Source organism: Hevea brasiliensis, chromosome 14, assembly GCF_030052815.1.
Source record: "Hevea brasiliensis isolate MT/VB/25A 57/8 chromosome 14, ASM3005281v1, whole genome shotgun sequence".
In the NCBI taxonomy this organism is placed as follows: domain Eukaryota; kingdom Viridiplantae; phylum Streptophyta; class Magnoliopsida; order Malpighiales; family Euphorbiaceae; genus Hevea; species Hevea brasiliensis.
The window spans coordinates 33,800,341-33,813,949 of record NC_079506.1 but is presented as its reverse complement, the minus strand read 5'-3'; the positions used below and the strand labels follow the sequence as shown (position 1 = coordinate 33,813,949).

Sequence of the window (13,609 nt, the reverse complement as noted above, 5' to 3'; positions counted from 1 at the left end):
AGGAGCTATATTAGCTCAAAATAGAGAAAGGTACTGATATGAGGGATCACTTTAATATTTTTAATAGATTAATTACCCAATTGGCTAGTATTGGTGTGAAGGGTAGATGAAGAAGATAAAGCCCTATTGCTTATAACCTCTCTCCCACAATCTAATAAAAGCTTGGTGATAGCCCTATCAGTTGGAAAAGAGACTTTGAAAGTGGAGGAAGTTGCTACATTTATCTTGGATGATGGAAGTTCAAGAAGATAGGTAGTAGCAATGAAGATAGAGCTTTTGCTACTGGTTCTAGTTATGGTAAAAGTAATCCACGGGGAAATAATTGGAGAAGAAAAAGCAGATCAAGCTCAAGACAACGAGCAAACCTTAAAGATAGAGAATGGTACTACAATCATAAGAAGAGCCGCATTCAATACCATTGTATGAAGATAAAGAAAGATCTGACAGAATTTAAACAATTCAAGAAGAGTCACGAAAAAGAAAATAAGGAGCTGCTGCAATTGTAATGGATGATGGTGTTAATGGTGAATGTTTGAATGTGGATGATGATAAGAAAAAGGCCAAAGATCCATTACAAGATGCGTGGTTAATGGATTTTGCTTGCCCATTCTATATTTGCTCAAAAGAGTGGTTTAATGTGATTAAAGAAAGAAAAGAGAAAAAGTGAAGCTAGCCAATAAGATTAAGATAAAAGTTGAAGGTGTTGGAAGAGTGAAGATCAAGCTATATGGTGATCAAGTAAAAGTATTTGGTAAAGCGAAAGATGCTCCTAAATTTGAAAGGAACTTAGTTTCCTTGGGTAAATTGGATTCTTTGGGTTATGGGTATTCAATTCATTGTGGAGTCATGAAAGTTAGCCAATGTGCTCTTATGATCATGAAGGGTAAAAAAAATTGGAGCAAAGAATCTCTACAAATTGGAAGGAAGCACATTGATTGGAAGCATGCAAGTTGAGGCAAGAAGCAACATTAACAATCAAGAGTGCAAGAAAGTACCTAAGAGAAAATTAACTTTTACAAAAGTTGTGAAGACTAATTCAATTTGACTTGGATGTGAAGATTGTTTAGAGTCAAAATCCAATTCAATAGGAATTAGGAAATAAAAACGAAATAAGAATTATATCGTAAGTAGGTTTTATTATCCAACTTTGAGTTGAAATTATATCGTAAGTAGGTTTTATTATCCAACTTTGAGTTGAACAGCGTGTGGCCTATAAAAGACATGATGCTATAGCTATTAAGTCTCAAGGAAGAGACAAGAGGTGCACCAAAAGTAGTGCGTGGTACCATGTTGCCAAAGAGAGAAGATCAATTTGTGATTTTCTTTGTGAGTGATTTGTATTTATTCGTGAGGGTGAGAAAAATAATTAGCGTGTGTAATTATTTTCCTTTCGATTAGTAGATTCGTTTGTGGAGTAAATTTATGCTGAACCACGTTAAATTTTTTATTTTTTTATTTTTTTTGTGGGTGTGATTTTTATAATAGGATCATATACATATTCATTACAACATATACAATCATTGCAAATAATAGAGGAGGAAGTACGAGAAAGAATAAATAATTCATTAGATTACAAAAATATGGGCATAATTACATGTGGGAACTTTTGATAGCAATAAAAGAAAAACTGTTGCAAATTTAACACAAATCATCCTCCAAATCATTAGCTCATTTGAAATAAAGATGCATTGCTACCGACTTTCATTGATTTTAATTCTTCGAATTTCTCGTTGTCAGACAACTTGAGATTTTAAATTTGTTAAGGTTGTCGGGAAGAACATTTGTCAAACTCCTTCTGCCCTTATGATAGGGAAAATGATTCCTGATGCAACCTAAGAAAACAATGTGATAGAGATAAGAACTTTAAGCGAATACTAATAGAAGTCATTTGAAAATTTAACAAACAATTGGAAGTATAGTTAGCTAACTACACACACCGAGATCAGTCTAGCCCCAATCCATATGCATGGAACTCAAGGAAATGGAACTATCAAGTCGCTAACACTATAGACATACACCTCCAAGGCTCAAATAGTCAAAACATGCTTGACGCATTTCATTCCTTGCAGGACCAGTTGATGCATTAAACACCTTGTATAAGGCCCCAGCCAACAAATTTATTGTAGATGCCACAGGCAGACAGGCAATGTATATAGAGTTAGCAAACCAATTTTACTTTCATACTCGTAGCTGAGAATACTACCCTATTGTTTATCCAAACTAGATCATAAAGATTAAAATCTAGAAATTATAAAATCAGTGCTCACATGCAACTATTTGAAAAATTATTTACTCACCTTACGCAGCGTATAGAAAGATTCAAGATACTTGCAAAGGGAATATGCATTGCTTCGGTCATTGCTTAGTACAACTATATCTGATAGTGCAACAGTCATTCCTCCACCTGTTAAAGGGTGCCTCATGGTCAATGCATCTCCTAACAGAAGAGCACCTGGAGAGGGTTAAGGAGCAGCAGGCATGCTTCTATTAGGCATTGTTCTTATGTTTGTTAATTGCAAAAACAAATGCATCACGTAGCTCTTGAGGAATCTGAAACACATATAGAAGTTCTTGATTAGTGTAACGATTCAAAGATAAATGACTTGTCAAATATTTGAGTAATTTCATATCAAAAGCTTTAAAGCATCATAAGTGGAGTTATTTTGGAAAGCTCCCTAGAACTACTAACTACAAGTATCAATGCCAAAAAAAAACAAAAAAAACAAAAAAAAAAAAAAGAAAAAGCATTAGCTTGCTTGGTAAACTTTGAATGCCTGGGGAGCCATCATAATTTTCAAGTGGCTGGCCATTTCACCATTTGAAATGGAAGGTAGTTTTTGGCCAGGTACGTCAACCAAGCATCGAATTTCAGAGCTACTACCACGATAGAACAAGATTGGTGAAGGGTCTGCAAGAATAACATGTCCATGATTTGTGTATGGAAGCTCACAATTCTCTAAGATCAATGCAACAAAACAAAAGGGTATATCAACCTGTAAAAACATAATGTTTCCAAAGTTCAGTTCAAACTCATGAAAAAGAGAATACCTGCACATTTTTGTATCTGTCAATGAATTTCATTTAGAAGCCAACTGAATTGACGGAAATTTTTGTTTTCAAGTTGAAACAAAATCTTTACCTTAGGTTTGCAGAGAGAAAGTCGCAAATTTGAAAAACAACCATTGCATACTATTGCAAGTGGAGCACAAGCAGCAAATTCTTGACCAGTTTTAGTTTTGTATTGCACACCCGTAATTGTCCCCTTTACTTCAAGTAGGGATGTTACTGTCCCTTCCTCCAATCTTACACTAGAATAAAAATAAGGGAAATTTTATTGGCTGTTGAAAGCAATAAAACGATTATTCAGTATGAAGTAAATAATTTTGAACATCTATGGCATAGGAAAGTGAAAAGTAACTTTGAAGTTTGGGTAAAGAAGCAGCTTTTTCACGCATCTTTAATGAAACGTCCATTGTGAGAACTTCTTCCAGCCACATCTAGATCAAAGCGTTGCAAAGGATATGATAGTTTAGTAGTTGTTCCATTTTTGTGAAGAGCATATCCAAATACCTGTTGAGCATCAATATCTTCTACGCAATCTGCAACCACCAAGAATGCATGTTAAGAATTAGAGCACAAGTTTAATAATATATAGTGGACTCATACTGAATGATTGATGGAAATATATAATAATTTCTTGCTCACCTTCAAGGCCCAACTCAATTAATTTCAAGTGACCTCCAGGTTGCAGAAGTTCTCCAACAGTTCTGTCAGGCAGAGACGGGTCTCTTTCAGTCACATGCACTCTCCGTCCATCCTACAATTAAGGGAAGGAAAAGGGGTTAATGGTTGCCTGATGGGTAGCTTAGCTAGTTTTGTCTCACATATTGCCATCTAAAGAAGATTAGATTCACCTTGCCAAGAGTGTAAGCAAGAGCAGACCCAGCAACACCTGCTCCAACGATAATAATATCACTATTCTCCGACTGGCATATCACTTGTTCTGAGCTCTTCACAACTTCATCTGTCGCATTATTTTCCTTTGATTCTTTAGTTTTCTTCATTCCTCTTTGATTCTTTAGTTTTCTTCATTCCTCTTGATATATACAACAGCACAAACCCCAAAACAGAAGCTAGAATTGCCACCATTATATATTGATATTCCACTGCCAAGGATTTTGCAAAACCACAAGGACTTGTCTCTGTTTTGGTGGAGGTGCTTGCAGGCTGTGTTGTACTTGAAGCTAATGTTGGTGCCTTCTACAGGTTAAGATGATCACAAAAATAGCTATCCAAATGCAGGACTAAATTGGTCAACTAGAATTTGTAAGACTTGGGAATTGAACAGATGAATATAAACTTTTAAGTAAGGTTAAAAGTGTAGTCCAGATTTGTCAAGAATAAAAAAAATTAATATTGGAATTTATAGCTTTTATTAATTCTTTGTCTTTTAACTGAAATTATTACTTGTTTGTTGGACTCTATCAAAATAAGTATATTGCATTGTTACTTGAAATTCCCAATCTATTCATACAATTAATATGCATAACAAAAAATATCTCTTTTAATTTAGTGAACTCTTGACTTGAAGTTGTAGAATCATAATAATTTTTGGAAGGCCAGTCAAGCGAATCACTAATGATTAACTTATATTCACCTTAATTTGCATCACAATTAAATAAATAAATATTATATTCAATCTTTTTTCTTTATCAAACGTATTTAATTATTATTGTTGTAACATTATTCCTCAAGTCAAGTCATACTTTAAATTGTTTAAGTTTGATTTATTAAATTTTTTTCTAAGCTCAATTTTGACTTTGTTAAATTTTGTCAAGCTCAAATTTACCTTGAGCTTGGTTTATAATTAACTCATTTATCGAGTTTGTGAGCTCGACTCTTATTTAACTTATTTATTAAGCTTATGAGCTCGATTTATTAAAATTAATTTGTCAAATTAAAAAAATAATTTATAGGGAAAATTTGTAGAAAGATAATGTTATATTCTTATATTCAATTCCTTAATTATCTTTTGCTACTTGCATTGGGTGTGTACGTTCTACCTATTGACAAAAAAAAAAAAAAAAAAAAAAACTTGGAGTGAAAACAAAAGGTGAGCTAAGTGTCCCGGTGTAGCCCTGGTTGAGGTCTACAAGTGAGTTGAGTGTACTAAGGGACTGGTCCTTCGGGATCCTACATCGGATGTGAAAGATGTGTATGTAGTGCTTATATGAGATGAGAGGTATTGATAAAATTTATAAGGTATTATCAAGATGTCGAGTCCTATCCCTAAGCCTTGGGTGTATGCATTGAAAAAAAAAATTATGTTTAGCTACTTCTAAAGAAGATCACCCTTCCCTTTTAAAAGCATTCTTGTCCTAAGAATGAATTGAAGTAACTGCCCTATAATTATCTTTGGCTACTTCTTATTCTTGCTCTCCATATACTCTTGACTTTTTATTCAAACTGAAATTTTGATATGCTAAATTTTTTTCATTCTCTGTCTTCTCTATTTTTCATATTCCCTTTCTTTTAAGAGTATAACATCACAAGATTCCAACTCAAAATCAAAACAATCACTATAAGATTCAACCAACTTTCTCTTCTTATTCTCGAAAATTTTCCCAAAGAGATCCAACCGATGTGGAATTTGTAGATTATGAGTTAATCGCCTAATCTTCCAATTGTGTTCTACTGCACTCAAGATCATTTCTCCTTTAGATTGGTAACTGCATTTTCTTTCTTGCTTGTGCCTTGTTTGGAAATTAAAATTTTACAAGAATTCAATTCAATTGATTTCTTTTTTTATCGATTTTGATGTTTGGAATGAAAAATTTAATTTTTTTTAACTTACAAAATTTTTCATTATAAAAGAAATAGAAATCAAATATGATTGCGTAAGAATTTAATTGAATTTTTTTTCTTTCAAATGATTTATTCCAAAGAAAGCCTATATGTTCTTCAAGAAGCCTTTCTTTAATGCAATATTTCATATTCCTAGCAAGGTCTTGATCGTCATTCTCATGTGGGACTAGTAATTTCAGAACAAAATCAGGATTGCTCTTCTGCTCCCAAATATCTTTTTAAAAGTTTGCTAGCTCTTGATCTTGAAAGGATTGAAGTAGATGTTATAATTCTTTATGCTATGTTTGGATTGATAGATTTGACCCTATGGATTTGGATTTTGATTATATTATAAATGAATATGGATTTGAATTTGGTCCAAATCTTGCGTACTCATAACAAGCTTAAAAACTAAATATTTAAAACAACTGCTTTTATCTTATTATTTCAAATCTATTTAACTACAATCAAATGTATTAGTTTTACATTATATCATAATTTCTAGATACTTCGGTGGAAATTCATTTTATTAGTCAAACAAAAGAATTTTAAATTCTAAATTTTAAATCAAACATTTGAAATCCAAGTCCTAAAATCCAAAAGCAACCTTAAATTTTTCAAGAATCATATATCTTATTTCATCCTGGTTGCTTATTGCATATTAGAAATAGAATTTAGGAGAGGAAAGTAGAACAAAATAAAGAAGAGAAAGAAGTAGAGTTCCTTGGATCAAATATGCATTAACACCAATTATTATCAACTTTGTAAATTCCATATTTTCAATATGAGATATCAAGCAAATCTCGTAACTTGTCACCTAAATCCTAAGATACAAGTCCATTTCCACACAACTTGGCTTCACAGCATAAACCATGTCTCCTTCTGGCTTATGAAGAAAAAAAAATTGTTAAGGGATTTATAAAATAATAAATGTTATATTGTTGACCAGTCTATTTCTTGGGCATGTTATTGTTGCAATAAGGTATCTTCCCATATGCTTCAATTGGAAACAATAAACAGGTTGGCAAAGCCAACGTAGGGCAATTGACCTCTTAATTTTGGTTGCCATACTTTAAAGTTAAAAAATTTTTTGGTTACCATACTTTGAAGTTAAAATAAAAAATTCTTTTAAATATAATTTGCCCTCCTATCAAATAACATTTTACCTTTATTTTTCATTTTTTAATGAAAAATTAGAAAGATAAAATTAACAAAATAAGAAAAAATTACCCCTTTAAAAACCCTAAACATTTAAAGAGAGAAAAAAAAACTATAATTTTGTATAAGTTTTATATATTAGTGCGAATCAAGTCACTAATTTAATTAGTTTTTGCTTCTTTTTCTTGTATTTTTATTTATAATTTAGCTATTTTAGTTTAAATTTGACTTATAAAATAAAATTGTTCAAATAAAAATATTATATGGTTATGGTTTTATGATTACCAAATTTACTTCTAATAATTATATGTAAATTAGTATTTGATTTTTAAATATTATATTTATTGAACTTTAATAAAATAATATGGGATTAATTATAAAAGAATGAAAGATACCATAATACATGAATTGATGATCATTTAAACCTTATTATAAAATTATTATATAGAAACCCTAATTAATTTAATAATTTTAATTTGAACATTAGCATAATTTTCTTATTACAGGTTCTCTATTTTTTAATTAGCTTAGAGTTTTAATTACCTATTTATAAAATGAATTTTAATTTAAAATACATAACTTGCATATAATATATTTTATTAGTATATAAAAACAAATAAAAAAAATTATTATATAGAAACATTCCTAAAAAAAATTTCTTAGAAATTAAATTGCTTCAATTATATATAATATCCATATCAATTTCTTTTACACATTTCATACTTAAATTTGTTCTCTCAACCTAATTGTAAGGTTTTATTAAAAAAATAATAAATAAGCGTTTGGCGCAATGGTAAGGCCTATTATACTCTCAAGAATAAAACTTATATTTAATCTTTAGAGAAGTCATTATTGAAGAGACAACCACAAAATCGAAGGGATTAAGCTTCTATAAATTGTAAAATGAATATAGAGAGATACCCTAATAATAATAATAATAATAATAATAATAATAATAATAATAATAATAATAATAATAAAATCAGGAGGAAATAATTTTTAGGATTCAAAACTGCTTTTTATGATATATTATTTTTTATTAATTAGGTATATAATTAAATAGTCATTTATTTTAATATAGACAACAAATTTTTAAGCATATAAAAATTATTTATACTCTCCTTCAATGAAAATTCAAACTTGGCCATACAGCTTGCATCTAACCAAGCAATTAGGCTTATCTCACAACCTTATTGATATTTTGCAATATTAATTTGTTAGTCCTAATCTCTAACTTCCACACTCAAGCAACCTTTACTCCAACACCCTTATGCTTACCTAATCTTTCCAACAAACAAAATATTCAAATTTTCTCAACAATCTTCATGTCACCTAACAACTCACCCACCTAGCAATTTTTGTACCTCAAATCACTACCCTCTTTTTTTGGCAGGTGTTACACAATGGGTTTAGACCATCACTTCGTGGGTCAACACTTTGAATATTGGGTCTCATAAGATGGTCCTGACTCTAATACCATTAAAACAATTTTAGGAGAACCACATCTTAAAAGCTAACTATTAAAGTTGAAAAATCTAAATCCATATATATCATACATTGAAATCTCATACTTTTCATGTGGAACACAAATTTTCGTTGCAATGGGATCGTAACAATAATCTAAATTGTCATTTACGTTATGACATCTAAGTGATATTGACATGGCAAATGTAACGCTGACATGACATTAAATCAACTTCATGTCATCAATTTTTAGCAATTACTTCGAAAGCTTTCTTTCTACTGTAGATTAATGTAGTTTTTTTTTATATTTTTGGAATGTAGTATATATGTTATATAATAAAATTAATTTAAGAAAATTTTTCACTTATGTTTGAGTGTTATATATTCAATCAATAAAAAAGATTAATATGTTTTTATATATAAAATCTATGATAATTTTATTTAATGTGATATTTATACATTAATCTAGTGTACTAGATTTAATATCTTGTATAAAATAGAGGATTAACAATTTTGTATAAATATGCATATAATTTTTTTTTAATGACAAATTGGCAAAAATATCATTAAGAAGAAAGGAAAGCAATATCTATATCATATAAAATTTATCAAGTTTAATTTTACCCTAAAAATTAATTTAAAGGGAGGAGATTTGTATATATTTTATATATAATATAAACAATTTATCACAAACTAATGTGGGACAATACACCCAGCTCACATCTAAATATGAACATCTGAGCTATAAAATTTGCGCAAACGTAACTACAAGTAGCATAATATTAAAGTAGAATAGACTCTGATATTATATAAAAAAAATAAAAAAAAATTAATTTTATTTAAAAATTTAATTAAAAAATTAATCCAAATTTTATATATAGTAAAAACCCTTTACCCAAACCAATGGTACGATACATGCTTCTACAACGAACGAAGCAAAAGCATTTGAATGAAGAGAGAGAGAGAGAGCATTCAATTTTTAAAGATGATTGATTTGCTTTGTATTAAGGCCAACAACCATCCTTCATAAATGTATTTGAAATGTGATGTAGAGCTATAAATAAAGTCAAATTGAAATGAATTTTATCTAAAAGAGTGTTATGTCTCAATTATTGAACAATGAAGAAAAGCTCGAAGGGCATCGGTAATGACAAGATGTTTTACTAGTTGGGTACTTTTATGAAATCATAATAAAATTTGTATATCCCTTTTATAATTAAAATTCTTTTTTCATAAATAATTTATTTAATTTTTTATATAAAAAATGTCTTTTATATATATATATATATATAATGTCTCTACAATTTAATTAATTTTAATAAATCATATAATTATGTAATTTAATACGTTTTTAAATTTTGCAATTAATGTTTTATAATATTAGATATTTTATTATGATATACTAATTAAAATTTTTTACGAATAAAGCTTAATTAAAATTTTTTACGAATAAAGCTTAATAAAAATTTTATTTCAAGGATTTAATTTAAGAAAGTAAAATGAAAAATATTTTTAAGGTGTTTATTTGCTCATTTATAATCACTAGTTTTTTTTTTTTTTTTACGTGTGTTGCACATTATATAGTAATTATATGTATTCATGTTATTTTTTATATATAATTTTTTGTTAATTTTTATATATAATAGAATATTACTATGATATATTAATTTTTAATAACTAATTAATTTAATTATTCATTGTCATAATAAATTACTAAAATTGTATATTTTACTCTTAATTGAAGTTGATTTATGTTTAATTTGTTAATTCAAAGAGAAGTTGGACTATTTTTTTTTTTAACTATTCTCTTTGATTTTAATAGCTAATTAAATGTAGTATTTTATTGTCATAATAACAAATTATCATGAATTTTTTGTTCATCAGATTATTTTTCTCCTTTCCAATTTTATATATTATAAAATTATAAATAATAATAAATATTAAATTAATATTTAATATAAAATAATAAGTAAACAAAGTTATAACAATATTTTTATATATCTATTAAATATGTAACCACAATTTCATCCTAGTTTAAATTTATTAAATCAAATAAAAGTTAATTATTATTTAATATATTTTCAAAGAAATACATATAAAAATTTTAAAATTTTAAAATTTCAACGCATAGAGTTGTAATGTTGTATTATTATTAATAATACATATATTATATTGCTTTTATAAATAATATTAACAATACATGTACTAGTTTAGGTTTTTTTAATTTTTTTTATTTTAAAATATATTCATATTTTGTTTACATTTATCACTAAAAATTAAGAAATCTTTGATTTCTAACTTAATTTTTCTTTTTTAAAAAAGAATTTTTTATAACTATAATAATTATATATCTATCAAGTGTATCTATTAGAAAATATAAAGCTAATATATTCTATATTATAATTGTTGATTTAATTATTATAATACGGTAGGAAACTCTAATTAATATGTACATCATTTAATATATAAATATAAATATTCATTACCATATTTGGTATAAAATTTTATATAACCTTTTTAAAGTACCATGATTTTAATAATACAAATTTATTTTTTATAATTAAATTTATTAATTATTCTAAAAATGATTAATAATTATGATAGAAATAAAATTTAAAAAAATAAAATTAATTTAATTGAATATAAACTCTAAAAAAATTAATAAAAATTACAAATTGTAAATAATATAAAGGGTCAATGATGTTTTTATCAAAATTAATGTTCTCCCTTCTTACGTTTATGTATAATATTGATTATTTTATAATATTTAATATTTTATTATGGTTAGCTTTTTTTTATTATGTGTGTTCCATGTTATTTGTAATTGTTGTATCTGTGTGTGATTTAATTTTATATATATTAGTTTTTTATTAGTTTTTTATATATGAAATACTTTTATTATAATATGTTAATTTTTAATAACTAATTAAATTTAGTCCTTCATTTCATAATAATAAATTATTATGACTATTTTTACTCTTAATTATAATTTATTTATCATTTTTATTTTTTTTATATTAGTTTGTTAATCCTAAATAAAGTTAGACTATATTTTTTAAAAAATATCGTAATTAAGTAGATCAATCTCTTATGTATAGTATACTTTTATCTCCACATATTTTATTTTAGGAAAAACACTAATGTAATTTATTAAATAATTATCAATGCTAATTAGTTTTTAAGCTTTCACGTTAATATTTAATATAAAAAAATATAAATAAACTGTAATGAGAAGTAAAATATCATCCGCCTCTATCTATGAATTTAGGATTTCTTTAATTTTAAAAATTATATTTTTATTTTATTTAAAATATATTAATTTTTAATAATTAATTAAATTTAATTATTCATTATTCTAATATCAAATTATATAACAAATTAAATTTAATCATTTTTTATCATAATATTAAATTACTATAACTATTTTCATCAATCATTTTTTTTTCTTTTATATATATATATATATATATATATATATATATATATATATATATAATTATATAGAGGTTATAAATTATATATATTCATTATAAATTGAATAATTCTGCACGTTAAATAAAAAAAAATTGAAAAAAAAAAAAACTTGTAGGTTTTTGAGCCGCCTCAATTGTACCGGGCCATCAATGTTAACGGTACAAAGTAACCTACGTTCCTTCCTATTTTCTTTCCTATTAATGAAACTGAAATTTAAAAGAAATTCTAAAAAACAATCTGTAAAGTTTATTGAGGGTTAAACTATCTTAATCGGACTTGTTCAGTTGAGACCGTCGAGTTGGATGAAATTTTAATATTTAAAAATGTGCCTCTCAATTCAATTAAAAATTTTCTTAATAAAATAATATTTTTAGTAGAATAAAATTTAAATTTAAATAATAAATTAATTTAACTTATGTATTTAAAATTTTTTAAATAATAATAAATTCTTATAAGCGAATCAAAATAAAGGTCAATACGTCCTTATTATTATTATTAACTATTTTATTAGTTTTTAAAATAATTGTGTTGCATGTGTATGTAAATATTTTATATATAAATTGTAAGAATTTCAATTTTTTAGTTTAATATAAAAACTTGATGCTTTAATTAATTAATTGCTAAGCATATTTAAGAACTAGCATTTAAATAAAAAATTAGATTAAGAAGTAAGATTAATATAAACTCTAGAATTTAATAATGAAAATAATGTAATACATTAGTGTATTTGCTATTATAGAAGTGAAACTGTAAGAAATTTTTTTCCCTAAATATTAATTCAAATAATATATTGGGAATTTAATATTATTATTATTATTATTTAGTTTTTATTATTTAATGAAATTAATTATTTAATCCTTATATTTTAGAATATATTATTTAGTCTCTATATTTTACTCTCGTTAAATTATTTAATATATTCATTAAATTGTTTACTATTAATACTATTTAAACTACTATTTAATCTCTCTATTTTAAATAAACTAATTAATTGATCTCTATATGTTAAAAAATATTACTATTTAGTCTCTATATTTAGTATAATTTGATCTATGTATTTTGAAAAATATATTATCGGATAAAAATAAAAATTTTACTATGCAAAAACTAAATTTGAATTTACATTTCTTTTTAATTTTCAATTTCTTGGATATTATTTTAATGTTTTTGACTAATGAGAATATTATTTAGAAATTTAATGAAACTGATTAATTTTTTTATGTAAACAGTTTGTAATATTTTATTTTTATCAACAAATAAAAACAATGAGAGAACAAGAGAGAGAGGGACGTGAGTATAGAATAGAATAAATATGAAGAGAGAAATAAAGTGAGGATAAGAGATAAATAAGGGGGAGAGAATTAAGATAGTTTAAGTATAAAAAATTAATTATGAGACTAAATAATTAAAAAAGTCAAATTATAAGAATTAACTAATATATAACAAAGTCAAATTACAATAACTAACTAATATATTTTTTTTAAATATAAAAACTAACTAATTAATTTTACTAAAATAAAAAGACTAAATAGTAATTTGTTAGTATTAATTAAGAGAAAAATTGATAAGTTTAACGAAAGTAAAATATAAAAATTAAATAGTATATTTTTTAAAATATAAAAATGAGTAGTTAGCTTCACTAAAATATCGAAACTAGATAGTAATTTAC

At 25.8% G+C, this 13,609-nt stretch overlaps 1 long non-coding RNA gene across 1 annotated transcript; it reads right to left on the bottom strand.

Annotated features, from left to right (window-relative positions):
- Nucleotides 1–1,572: 1,572 nt before the first annotated feature.
- Nucleotides 1,573–3,575, bottom strand: LOC110648157 (uncharacterized). The gene is made up of 3 exons (XR_009143448.1): nucleotides 3,140–3,575; nucleotides 2,298–2,993; nucleotides 1,573–1,832 (listed from the first exon to the last, which is right to left on the bottom strand). It is a non-coding gene; the product is annotated as an uncharacterized LOC110648157 (long non-coding RNA).
- Nucleotides 3,576–13,609: the final 10,034 nt, after the last annotated feature.